This window comes from Myxocyprinus asiaticus, chromosome 4 (assembly GCF_019703515.2).
Source record: "Myxocyprinus asiaticus isolate MX2 ecotype Aquarium Trade chromosome 4, UBuf_Myxa_2, whole genome shotgun sequence".
Classification (NCBI taxonomy): Eukaryota; Metazoa; Chordata; class Actinopteri; order Cypriniformes; family Catostomidae; genus Myxocyprinus; species Myxocyprinus asiaticus.
In genome coordinates, this window is record NC_059347.1 from 27,829,023 (window position 1) to 27,842,921 (window position 13,899).

Sequence of the window (13,899 nt, forward strand, 5' to 3'; positions counted from 1 at the left end):
CGATTGCACTCTGATCAGGGCAGAAATTTTAAGCGATGTGATTGCTGAGCTGTGTAAAATGTATGGTGTAAAGAAAAACCGCACCACACTTTATCGGCCTCAGGGTAATGCTCAGTGCGAGCGCTTTAACAGAACGCTCCATGATCTATTAGGTACATTTCCCCATGAAAAGAAAAAGTGTTGGCCAGAACACCTTGCTGAGTTGGTTTATGCTTATAATCTAACACCACATGCAACCACTGGATAATTACCACATTACTTGCTGTTGGGAGTCAACCTGCATCTTCCAGTAGATGCACTGCTAGGTCAAGAGCAAACTGTGGACAGAAAACATGATTGGTTGGTGATTCACCAAGACAGATTGAAGGAAGCTCATGAAAAATCCAGGGAATAAGCCAAACACAAGTCTGCAGAGAGACTTGCCCCTCTGAATGATAACGTCCATTGTCCTGTGATTGATGTGGGTCAGCAGGTATACTTACACCACAGACCTTTGGGTAGGAACAAAATACAGGATTCATGGGGTCCTACTGTACACAGGGTCATTGATTTGCAGGGTACCACACAAACTGTTGAGCTCCTTGAGGGTGGTCCTATAAAGAGAGTCCATAGAGTTGACTTGCGCCCTTGTGTTAACTCTGTTCCTGAGCCAGAGGTGACTGAAACCCGTTCTCCCACAGCACCACAATCGAGGGCAGAATCTGTTTCTGAGCAGGTTGAGGTTGTGCATTCTGATCCTGATTTTGTTGTGCTAGAAGAGGTCACATATCCTAGTCTGCAAGAGACAGAGAATGTGAATCCTGAAAACAGGTGAACCTGTACTGATTTCAGAGTACATAGTACAACAAGGTTCTGTACCAGAGAGAGTTGCGTCTAGCAATGACACAGCTCCTAGAGTGTCTGGTCCAGAGAGAGTCGGACCTGACACTGGCACAGCTCCTAGGGTGTCTGAACCAGAGATGAAAAAGCCTGTACCAGCACCAAGAAGAACTAAAAGAGCCAATGCTTGCATACAATCAAACCCATTTAATGAGCCAAAATCAGCATGCAATGCAGTTTCACTCAGTCCTTAAGTCTTCTCTCAGGTGTTAACAAGCCTGGGTAGTGTGTATTATGTAAATATGTATTAAGTCTTCAGGGACAATGACTTTTAGCAGGGGAGAATGTAGCCAAGTGGAGATATTTCATGTAATTTAACTCTAGTCATAAATTAGACGTGGCCCCTTTAAGACCAGAGTTTTGTGACACCAGAGTTTTGCAACACCTGCTTTCCGGCACTCTCTCGTGTTAGAAATGTGAGAACATACATTGTGCAAGAGAGCTCCCGGTTTGTTCATCGGTTGAGAATTCTTTGGGAAATATAAAATTCTATGCAAAATGTTGTTAAATTGCATTAAATATGTGTTCACAAGAGTCATATGTTAAAACTGAGTGTTTGTTATGGATCATTTTTGAAGGATGCATATGGATTGCATGTGTGGAGTTTGACCATGTTTTGGCACACATGTAAGGACTGGGTATATAAATTTAGTATTAATCATATCTTATTTAATGATTTATAGCCCAGGGTGTTTTCCAGTTTAGTGAAAAGTGTAATGCATGTTATATGTGAAAATATGTGTAATGAGAATGTTATTGTTTTAAACTGTTATACATGTCCTCAAAGCCTGGTTAAAAATGCATAAAATGCTTTGAGTGATTTAAACAAGTACTTAAAGGTGCAGTATGTAAGATGCAGAAACCCTTGTTATTAATGACACTTGTGGCCATTAAGGAAACTGCAGCCAGCGAGCACATGAGCGAGCGAGCATCCAAAACAATGACGTAATGTACAAAGAGACTGAACGTGATTCACTGGCATCATGCTGATGTAACGCACGGCAGACTTAACCTTAGTTACTCTAATTAATATTTTTTTCAGTTTGCTGCATTTATTATTAGTTTTCTCCACAAAACAACACTATTTAATTTCAAAAACATTAAAAATAAAAACAAACAAATATGTAAATATGTGTATTCTAACATCCCTTTTTTTCCACAGGTTTCAGCATGGTTGTAGTAACCTGGGTTACACCCTCCCCTCTGGAATATATGCACGTCCCGTTGAAAGTCATCTGAAAGGCTGGGTAGTAACTACAGGCGTATCAACTACAGGGTCAATGACTGACTCTTCTAAAGAAGTACTGAGAGCAGTATTTAGACCCTGTAATAAGGACTGAATCACTAAGGTGAGTTGGTTCCCTAATTGGGGATATTGGAACTTTTTAGGGGGTCGTCGCTCTCTTCGCGAGCGTCTAGGAGCGACATCTTCTGATTCAATGCTCCTCGCCTGCTCATCTTGAGCATTTTCAGTATAACTCGGTCCATTCAGGATCAGATTACTTTCCTTCTCACACTCTGACTCAGAGTTGGTTAGTATTGTCTCAATTGTTTGAGTAGGAAACTCATCCAAGAGCTCAGGTCTATCATCCACTGAGATATCTGGTTCAATATGGTCTGATTCAGGCTCATCAATAGACCTTTCTACTCCTACAGACTCATTCAAATTTTCCTCTACAAGTCTCCGATCAGGTAAGTATTCTCTTGCAGGTTCTTCTGGATTTCCTTCCATGGATTCACAAACAGGTAAGTTCTTTCCAGCAGTCAAAAACAGGCAAGTCATTTGTAATTCCTTGAATTCCTGGGCAAGGTGATTGCTCAAGGCCCGTAAGAATTTGAGTTTCAAAGTCCAATGTACTTCCAGATACATAACATGGAATTTGATCAGACAGACTCTGACTCTTGCACCTCTTCATCATCAGGACAAGCTCTGGTTCTAGGCCTATGGACTGCCTTTTGCTTAGGCCGTTCTTTAGGTTTGTTTGCCTGCAGAAACCCACAGGGCAACAGTAAATCACGATGCAACGTCCAGAGAGGACCACTCTTTCCGTCTGGTTGGACAGTATACACCGGCAGATCACCAGCTTTCCTGACAACTACATGAACATCTGGCTCCCATTTATCAGCTAGCTTGTGCTTTCCTCAATCGTACATTCCGTACAAAACTCGGTCACCCACCTCCATAGTAGAAACAACCAAATGCTCATCAAATCTTTCTTATTACATTCTGGTACTTTGGCAGCATTCTTAGTTGCCACTTCATAGCTCTCCCGCAACTGATTCTTTAGGTCTCGCAGATATTGAGAACAGGACTTGGTGGGAGTATTTACTGGCAACCCGAAAGCCAGATCAACCGGGAGGCGTGGTTGTCGTCCGAACATGAGCTCGTAAGGAGTGTACCCAGTTGTATCAATCCGCATGCAATTATAGGCATGGACTAAGGGTTTTACAAACTCCTTCCATTGAGACTTCTCATTCTCCAGCGTCCCTAGCATCTGAAGAAGAGTCCGATTAAAACGTTCTACCAGGTTACCTCTTGGGTGGTATGGTGTAGTCCTTATTTTGTGAATGCCAGCGACCCTACACAGCTCCTTTATTGTGTACGACTCAAAATCGGGCCCTTGGTCACTATGTAGCTTCTCAGGAAACCCATAGTGTACAAAAAATTATCCCACAAGCACTTAGCGACGGTTTGGGCAGTTTGGTTTCGAGTCGGTATCGCCATGGCATATTTTGTGAAATGGTCGGTTATAACCAGTATGCTCTTGGTGTTACTTTGATCTGGTTCTAAGAACAGAAAATCCATGTAGACCAACTCTAAGGGTCTGCTGATTTGAATGCTTACTAAAGGAGCTGCTCTGTCTGGGGGTGTTTTTCTGCACACACAGTGTTCATAGGTCTTGACCTTTTCTTTCACTGACTGTGACATTTTGGGCCAAAAGAACCTCAACCTGACAAGGTCTAGAGTCCTTTCGATGACTAAATGACCCATGTCATCATGAAGGCACCGTAACACCATTTCTCTCAATTCTCTGGGCAGTACTAATTGATAGTGAGGGGCTCCATGTTCTTGCCCTTTTCTATATAGCACTCTGCTTCTCAACTCGAGTTGATTCCACTCCCTTAACCACAAATCCATGGCAGGTGGCTGGTCTTTCAGGGTGCAAGGCTTTGCTCCACTCTCCATCCACTCAATTACTACTCTGAGTTCCGGATCCCTCCTTTGCCGATCCGCCAAGGTGGCTTCTGAGAGATGAGGAAGATCTGGAAGACCATGTTCATCCTCATGTTGGAATTCATTTGGCAGGGTATCCTCATAGTGAGTAAGGGATTCGACCAAGGTAATTGAGGAGTGGGCGGAATCAGGATTTTCAGAAGACCCAGTCGCCTGATGCCTTTTACAGATGGCTTTTACCGTGTCTGCCTTGAGGACGGATGACTCAGTTCCTGGCTCCATAAGATGGTAGAGCATAAACTTCTTAATCCTTTCTCTCTCTTTCCATGAAATTAGGTCATCCAGGGGTTCTCCGTGCGGGCGTCGGGAAAGCCCGTCAGCATCTTGATTTTGGCTGCCTGGTCTGTATTGCAGCTTAAAAGTTGACAAACTGGACAACCACCAATAACTGGTGGCATCGAGCTTCGCAGAAGTCAAAATATACGTCAAGGGATTACTGTCTGTTATAATGGTAAAGTCTGCACCGTACAAGTAGTCACTACCATTTTAGCGCTAAGAACTCGAGCTTATGCGCAGGGTACTTAGTTTCACCCTTTGTCAGCCCCCTGCTGGCAAAGGTTATGACTCTCATCTGACTGTCTTGCTCCTGATATAATGCTGCACCGAGCCCGGTGGTACTGGCATCGGTGTGAAATACATAAGTGAGCTTGGGGTTAGCAAATCCTAAAATAGGTGCAGAAGTGAGCTTGCAAATTATAGCATCAAAGGCACTCTGATACATTTCAGTCCACCGATCACCGAACTGCTCTCTGGGGTTGAAATATCCCTCATCTTTCCATTTCTTACTACAGCTCTTCCAAAGTGGGGGATATCCCGCTGTAAGATCGGTAAGAGGTTTAATGATCTTTGAGTAATCGCGCACAAACCTCTGGTAGTACCCGGAAAACCATAAGAAAGACCTCAACTCCCCTAGGTTTGTTGGCCTTGGCCAAGTCTTTAAGGCATCAGTCTTCGCCAGGTCAGTCTCTACCCTGTCCTGTGAGACTATATGGCCCAGACACCTCACCGACGTCTGGAAGAACTGACACTTTTCAGGTGACAGTTTTAGCCCATACTCTTTCAGCTAGTTGAGAACTTGAAACAACCAGGACTCATGCTCTTCTAGAGTCTTTGAAAAGACTATGAGGTCATCAATTAAGACTAGTACCTGCTCCCTGTTCAAGTTCCCCATGCACCGTTCCATTAATCTTTGGAACATGCGTGGTGCGTTCGTAATTCCCTGCGGCATTCTGTTAAATTCCCAAAACCTGAGTGGGCAAACGAACACAGTTTTACACTTATCCGCCTCTTCCATCTCAATTTGGTAGAACCCGGACTTTAAATCAAGCACAGAGAACCACTTCGAGCCTGTTAGTACAGAAAAGACTCCTTTTAATTTGGCAAAGCATATGCATCTTTAATCGTCTGGGAATTGAGCTTTCGGAAATCGATACATAGCCGTACTGTACCATCCTTTTTCCGAACCATGACTATGGGGGAAGCAAAGGGAGACTCCGACTCACGGATGACACCAGCAGCTATTAACTCTTGGAAGTGTTTCCATATGGCATCAATGTCTTGGGGGTGAATTGGTCGGGCCCTGTGCTTTAACGGTGTTTCATCACTCAACTTTATCTGGTGCTTAACTTTCCCAATGTGGCCATAGTCAAGGTCATGTAAGGAGAAGAACTCAGGCATGGAGTTCAACAATTTTGATATTCTCTCTTTCCAATTTGTGGGCAAGGGTAAGGTTAGCACAGGTAGGCATTGCTTTTTCAGCCCTGTCATCTGAATTCTGACACTGTTTGTCCATAACCCTTTGAACTGCATGAATTTCTGCCAGCATTACTTTAGGAGGGATTATTATGTCTGTTGGAGTTCTGTTCTTAAGCAAGACTGATAACTGGGAGGGGCATTTATGGGGCAAGGTGTGCAAGCAGTTTGCAACAAGCAGGCCGCTTGGTAAAGGTACTGATGGCGGCTCAAGTGTCACCCACTTCTCTGTGTGGTCCCAGTGGGCACAACTTCAGGGAAGTTCCCTTTCAACTTCACACACCCAAGTTTCATTGCTTGCTTGTCTCCACCTAGCTTCCAGGACTTTAAGTATAGCTTGATACCCATGGAAGCTTGACTGAAAGTTAGTCGCACTCTCTTGAGCGTATTTGCTGTAAAGCACATCTAGGGAATTAGTTCCGACTAGAATTTGGGACAGACTTGTTAAATCCGGCGCCACTAGGGCCAGAGTGGGGACTTCAACTTCAGCCCCAACAAATGCTTTGGAAAACCTCATGGTTAGCTCAATATACCCCAAGTATGGCACAGCATGTCCATTAGCTCCTACTACCACTAGCAAATTCTCAAACGGCTTCAAAGGGTGGTCTGATAGATTTGTTTCATAAAATGACTTGGGAATTGTGGTAACCTGCGACCCCGTTTCTAGGAGGCAATCTACCTCCCTTCCACCGATGGTGAACTGGGCTGTGCATTTATTTCCCACTAACCCCTTTGGCAAGTCTTTCAATGGTGGCACATCATGGCTGCGCATGTCAGATGCCTGTTTATAACATTTAGGGCGACTGTCTCCATATCTGGTCTCCATATGCCCTGCTACAGAGACCCTTTTCAGTTTAAAGGCAGAGCGGGCTTCCCATGTAGAGAGTCCCTCTGGCTTTGCTGCTCCCTTAACTTACGTCGCTTCTCCTTGACTTTTGAAGGGTTAACAGCATTTTTGCAGTTGATAGCCAGGTGCCCATCCTCTCCGCACCGGAAACAGTACCCAGGGCGAGGTCTGTTGACTTCCAGCTGGCCCCTTCTGGGACCTCTATCTGTGTCTGTTTCAAGCGGTCTTTGTGTGGGGAAAGCTCAGGAACAGAGAACTTTGCTGGGGTAATCTTTAGGTGTTTTGTAAGTAACACTTTGAGTTTGCAGCTCAGCGATTCGCCGCTGTAGTCTAGCAATTTCCAGCTCTTCTGGATCATTACGCTTCACCTCTTGGATGACTGCAGCTTTCATAGTGGCTACTTGAGCACATAACTCTTCCACTAGTTTTCTCAAGGTGCCCAGCTCGGTTTTCTCAGAGTGACCTCTTGGACCCTTCTGGCCTGGGGACTACTTTAAGGCAGCAACTTGAGCTTGGATCTCTACAATTTGTTTCTTTAGGAGATAGGTTTCAGAATGATCAGATTTTGGCACATCACATGAACTGGCTGACACCTGGTGAGCAGCTGTTCGTGACTTTGGGTAAGCAGTTGAAGGTTTTGTCAAACCAAGGTGCTTTCTCATCCGTTCCTCCTTAGAGGCATGTTTGTCTTCCTCTGTTCGAATAAGTACTGCCAACTCGGCAAAGGTGGGCAGTTGAGCTTTCTTTTTCTCCAGCTGAAGGTCAGCAATGATACCACTGTCCCAACACCCTTGGCAGAATTTTTTCAGAAGGCAACGGTTGCGTTCACTTTCTGCTATGCCCCCCTTCTAAATGTCGTGCTCAGAATAACTTGCAAGCGGTGCATCTGATGATTTCTCACTCTGATTCTGTAGAATGCCCATGAATTTGGCTAACAACTCATCTCTGTCCTCAACAGAACCATACACTGACTCCAACAGCTCAAGAAACATGGCAGGTAGGGCTGGAGGGTGTACATGTTTCACTATGTCTGTGGCTGGAGGTAACAGACTGTCCAGGATTCTTCATATTCTATGTAAATCAGAGATGGATGGGTCATTTAACAGGAAGTCAACACTCGCACGCCAGGTGTCGAAGTCGGGCTTGTTGATGGGATGCAAACTCCTCCCTGAGAAAACTCTAAGGCAGATTGAGGCTTGCTGCGACAATGTAGCATCGCACATTTTTACTATGTGCTCGACCACCATCCTCTGGACACTGGGTGGGTCCATGATATTCATGGGGAAATCTGGGCAGGTTGTTACCATGATATCATCAGTGGTAGTTTCTGGACTGGGGGAGCTGCGGAAGTTATTGTTTTCTTGGTTGGGTTTTTAGGTTCTGGGTTTTGCGTTTCAGTCGCTTCTATACTGGTCAATAAGGGAGTCATAGAGCTACTTATTGGCAGTGAGACAGCCGCATCTGGATTCTGGGAATCGCCGCCAGGACCATGGCAGCTCGCATCTTGCGCTCCTGCTGGAGCTCGATTAGCAGAATGGGTTTCTCTGAGTTTCTCCAATTCCTCTTGGAGCACACTTTGGAAAGGCCTTCCACTCTCTTTAGCAATAGCCTTCAGTGTCTCAAGGTACCCCTCAGTGGCAGTGCAATTAGCAGTTTGAGTATAGACACTAGCTAAGGCACGAACTTGGAAGGTAACACCTGGGTCAGTGAGGCTCCCTAAAGTTAAGGGTAATAAGGGGCTCAAATTTCGGATTGCTGAGCTATGAGTGTATTCTACTATAGCATTTCTGTGGAACTCTGAAGTTGGGTCGTCGATTACCATATTACGGCTAATTGAACCATATCTCAGTAAGTACAGCTCCAGCTCATGGTCTACTTCGGTTAATGCAAGGCCTCCGACTATGAGCACATTTGCGACATTCACATTTTCTCACTTTACAATTTCCACGATAATGGTCTGAACCTTTTCAATACATTGTTTCTCTTGTATTGTTAATTTCCCCTTTTCTGTCTCTTTAACAGCTACCCCTGTTGCAACACAACTGGCTAACTTTTTGTAACGCGTGGCGTGGCGTGAGTGTAGACCACCCTGCAGCTCGTGACTCGATGAGATTTAATGCGGAGGGATACACTTTCCAATGTCTCGGACCAGATATCAGAAGACCATGTTCGCTCAGGAGACAGTGTTTGCAACTGAGAGAAGGGGAAATGACCACACGAGACAGATGTGCAGTTGAACAAGTGAGAATTCTATATTGTCTTGTTTTAGTTGAAGAAAGGAAAATAAAGAAAAGAAAACCAATGACAATAACAGTTTCAGATAAACAATTAATTCAGATAAACAAAAATAATAACTCCTTAGTGGAAAACAACAAAATAAAAGAAACAGAACAATGATAATGAAAATTTAATTCACAGGTAAGATACCCAATGTTACATCAACTCACTGTTCATTCAGTTAAATGTCCTTGTGAATTGCACTCACTCACAATCAGTGTAACTTTAACTCAGTTCAGTTATTCGCTCCTATTCCTCTGCGTTTCAGCTCTATTTCGTTGCAGAGCAATGCAGTTATGCAAAAACTTTGACCTTGATCCAGAATAGGATATAGTTCTTGTTCTTCACTATTGAGACAATGTTCAGCAAAAGAAATGTGTAGTCTTACCACTCGGATATTTCTATTGTGAAATGTCTCCGTTCCAGGCTCAGGTATACGATAGATTGGCTCGCCAGTTCCTACACAGCGTTGAACACTCTTTGCTTGTTAACAGGAACAATTTAAATCCGGAATTTCTCCAGGGAAAATCATCATCCAACGTCACAGGAATATATCGGAAAAGACAGAAAAAAAAAGAAGAAAAAACACAAAAAAGAAAACCCAACCTTGCAAAAGACAAGGCCGGTATCACAATTAATTCTCATTTCAACAACAATAACCATCAACATTTCAATAACTGTCTTGTAGTGTACTTAAAACATTTAAAATACACACATATGAATTTACTCTCTATATCAGCATTAATATACTGAATACATACCCTTTTCTTTAACACACTTTCTTCAGAATTATGAACTGTCACATATGAAATAATTTCTTTCATTTGCATGTATACTCAGATAACTTATAACGTGCCTCAGCATGTGCGACCATCATGCACACACATGGTTAGCAAAACTAGCACATGAGGTTAACGAACTCACATAATTCCCAAAATTAGCCATCAGCGCTAATTTATCATTTTACTTACAATTATAACATGTTCACATGAAAATATTCCACTTTTTAAACCTAAATGGTCTTATACATATGTACTCGAACCATGTATCATACACATTTAAGAACATTTGATTCAGTAAATGATTAACCAATATTTGAACTGTAAACTACTAAATATAGTACTTATGTAGATTCACTTACCAAGAAAACTTGATAATTATCAGAAATAATTCCTAATAAAGCATAGAATTTCTGATTTAAAGGACTTTTATTGAATGAGTTTGCATCAGTTCACGTTCACTTCATAGTTTCAGCACACTTTTAACGTGGAGTGCGATATACAGCGATTTAACCGAAATAATTCTCAAATATAAACTCTTGTTGCTCAATTGACTTCTCTAACTTCAAATCTACCAATTACGTTTTTTCTCACTCTGATTTATTTATTTATTTCTGGCCTTAGGGACGGCGCGTGCGATTTCTCCAGCAGCCAATGATACCTCAAGTGAGAGAGCAGAATCCAGCAGCCTGTGATGACGCAACTCGAACAAAAGAGTTAACCTTAGTTACTCTAATTAATATTTTATTTTCAGTTTGCTGCATTTATTAGTAGTTTCCTCCACAAAACAACACTATTTAATTGAAAAACATGAAAAATAAAAACATACAAATATGTATATATGTGTATTCTAACATCCCTTTTTTCCCCACAGGTTTCAGCATGGTTGTAGTAACCTGGGTTACACCGACAGATGAGGTAGCGTAATTAAAATTACACATTTATGATGGTTTTACTAAAAACTTTTGAGACTAAGCTAAAACTACTTATCAGCTAACATAGCATACTGATACACACACACACAGCTACATACTACCAAACTATACCAGACAGTTTACTGTTGCACTATTGTATGTTTTGTATGTCATATGTTGTACTACAATCAAGAAACCAGCGTATTTGCTTAAATTTATCCTGTATACCTGACTTTTAGTATAAAGAGAAGATTGTTTAAATTATTTGAAAATTACGAAGCAAGGTAGCTTGCAGTTCGTCAGCGTTAGCAGGCAAGATCAAGTTAGCTAAAATTACACAGATCAATCCTTATGGCACTATATTTCACATGCTTTGCAGTTATGTAAGCTTACCTGTCCAATAAGAAGAACGCCAGGGTCAGTTTTGATCCCCAAAACCAAACGAAGGTCCCTCCAGGAATCAAATGCCCTGCCAAAGTTCACTCTAGTTTTCGCTCGAACACGATCACGTTCCTGCTTAGCCAGATGGGATTCAGCAGATAAATATTTTTTATTTTATTTTTAAATTTTTTTTTTTGGCTTACTCTGAGTTTGTGTAGGAGTCAGTGTTGCGCTGGGAGTCGGATGTTTGCTGTATTCCATCTCTAACATAATGTTACCTAGTGTTGCAGACTGTCTGTTGACGCTATTGAATATCGGAAGAGAAGCTATTACTGTCTAAGGCAAGGCTCTCGGGAGCACACATAAACGTCACATCCTTTGGATTTTTCCGCCAAAACCGACCCGCTCCCTACGCATGAAAATCAGTCTACAGGCTTTAATAGGCAACCTAGGAAGTCCGGGAAGGGCTCATTTTTTAAGTTGCGTTAAAGCCGTTCACACATTGGCAAAAAAGGCGAATATGCATTTATTTATTTTTTAATAGCACAAGGCAAAATCATAAGAAAAAAAGAAAAACCTCATAAAAGAGCCAGTCCCATTGTCACAGTATATCTTAAAAATCACCTAGTCCCAAAGTCTATTCTGAGCTAAAATAAAACTGATCAAAGTGATTTCATCCCCTTGAAAATGTTTTTTATTCACACTCTTACAATGCACTGACATTCAGGGTTGTAGGGTATTTGAATATCACAATAGACTCACATCTGGAAAGGTATAAATGGAGTGTATAAACAAATAAAGTCATAGCCACATGAGTGACATTTAAGATGGCCAGTATGCTCAATCTCTCGCTGTATCTCTATCCTTTTCCAACGTCTTGATATGGCAGCGGTTGTCACAGGATCTCTGTCGGAATTTTACATTCAATTACATTCTGCTTGTCTGAAAATCTCCTAGTAAATGTCAAAAAGTAAATAAGGTGGGAAGCTGTACACCATGATTCCCTTGAAGATGGAGATTTGGAGTCACAGACTATTTTAAAAATAAATATTGAGGATTATGCTCTCAGCTCTCTTCCAGGTCACTGGTACATTGAAAAATACTTCAAACCATCCCCACTGTTTCACCTTTAACCTTCGTCTTTTTGGACACAGAAGGCCATCAAAGACATCTAAGACACTTAAAGTGCTTGTGCCTTTTAAAAATTTTATCATCAGTACATGCTCTTTTGAAAATGTACCATGATTGTACTATAGTAACACCGACTCTAGCTATTATTTTTTAGCAGAAATATGCAGATTTAATATCAATTATGGGATTTTGGGAATTTCCATCATAGTTATTACAACAATGGAAGTTTTAGTTTCGTTTAGTAGTTTCACTAATCTGATAGTATTACCTGTAGTTACAGTCTTGCTACAAAAACACACAAACTATAATTACTTTGCAAGTAAATCTGTAGATAATGTAGATATTTTTAAACATTTATATGTAAACAAATTTATCACATGTGTGAAATCAGTCTCTTAGACATGAGCATGCCCATCAACGACTTTTTTCTGCTGTTTTGAGGGAGGTGTTTCTACCTAACCTGACTATCAAGACAAACAGGAAGAGATTCTAGGTCACTCGAATCAATGATTTGACATTACATAAAAAGTGCACATTCAGTGAAAATGGTGCAAAGCACTGTTAAATATAAAGCACTATCAAGCGATGTCCAAGATGAAAATGAGAGCAATTGTGCTGAAGAGGAGGACAATGAAGAAATTACTATACATTTTCAGTCGTAAGTGTCAAAATGAAAGTATTCCTTGGTTTACGCCAGTTGCAAGTAAAATGTTATTACTGTAAACAGAACTTTTTTTTCCTGTGAAATGCATTACTTTGTTGGTGCTTTCTTTCAGTGAGTCAGTGCAACAAATGTTAGTGCAACAACAGGTGCTGAAACATCCCATACTGTACATTTGCATGGATTGCGACATGACGTGAGTCACGCGGAAAAAACTAGTACTCTTTCATTATAATCAATGAAGCAGTCGCTCACATACAGTAAAAGTTTATTATGGGATTTTCAAGGTTTTAGTGTCACGATGGGGCATATTACCCAGACATTTCTTTACCAATTTTACCTTTAAAAAAAAAACCAAGATAGTTTGTCCTATATATGAGTTTATAGAGTTTAATTGAATTCCCTTTAATGTAATTTAACTGTTTTTTTTTTTTTATTATTATTTGCTATTTGATTATAGGTCAAGCTTAGTTCATTAGAAAGGGTTTGTTTATAAGTAATTATCTCAAATTCAAGAATTATAGCTACATTACTCTTTTATCTTCTGCAAACATGCATTGGTTTACAGTGAACTATTAAGAGAGAAACAATTTTTTTTATAACTTTGCATCTGTATTTTCCTTTTTTCCCCTCCATTTTTTCTTTCTTAAGGTTGATCTGCTGTCAGTGCATTATGATGAGAAGATTTGCCTCTGGAGGCTCTAATACATTCGTGAATTGCATTAAGGCTGTGGAGAGGGACCAGCAGTGTCCAAATTGTAGTCCTGTTTTAGCCATTATTACTCAGCACACTCATTTAAGACAGTCAGCAGATCAAAGTGATTGAGATCTCTCAGATTGACTGAGACCAGCATCACAGAAGCATTTTGACTCTTTATATTGAATATGCTTTTTGTGCTTCAGTTGTAAATGCCATCCCACCAGAATCCAGATTTTTATTCTTGTTACACTCAGGCCCTTCATTTATTGGCAAAGAGGGAAAAGGACAAGGGACACCTGTATCAGGGTCATGGTGGCCCTTATTTTTCTGGGAAAAGTTTTAG

General features: G+C 41.3%; 1 long non-coding RNA gene across 1 annotated transcript in view; it reads right to left on the reverse strand.

Annotated features, from left to right (window-relative positions):
- The window catches only part of LOC127439610 (uncharacterized), a 33,389-nt gene extending 22,013 nt beyond the window's left edge, over nt 1-11,376 (reverse strand). Inside the window, exons 1-2 of the long non-coding RNA XR_007896998.1 lie at nt 11,077-11,376; nt 9,379-9,596 (exon numbers count right to left, since the gene is read on the reverse strand). This is a non-coding gene — a long non-coding RNA (uncharacterized LOC127439610). The remainder of the gene's footprint in view (nt 1-9,378; nt 9,597-11,076) is intronic.
- Between the last annotated feature and the right edge of the window lie 2,523 nt (nt 11,377-13,899).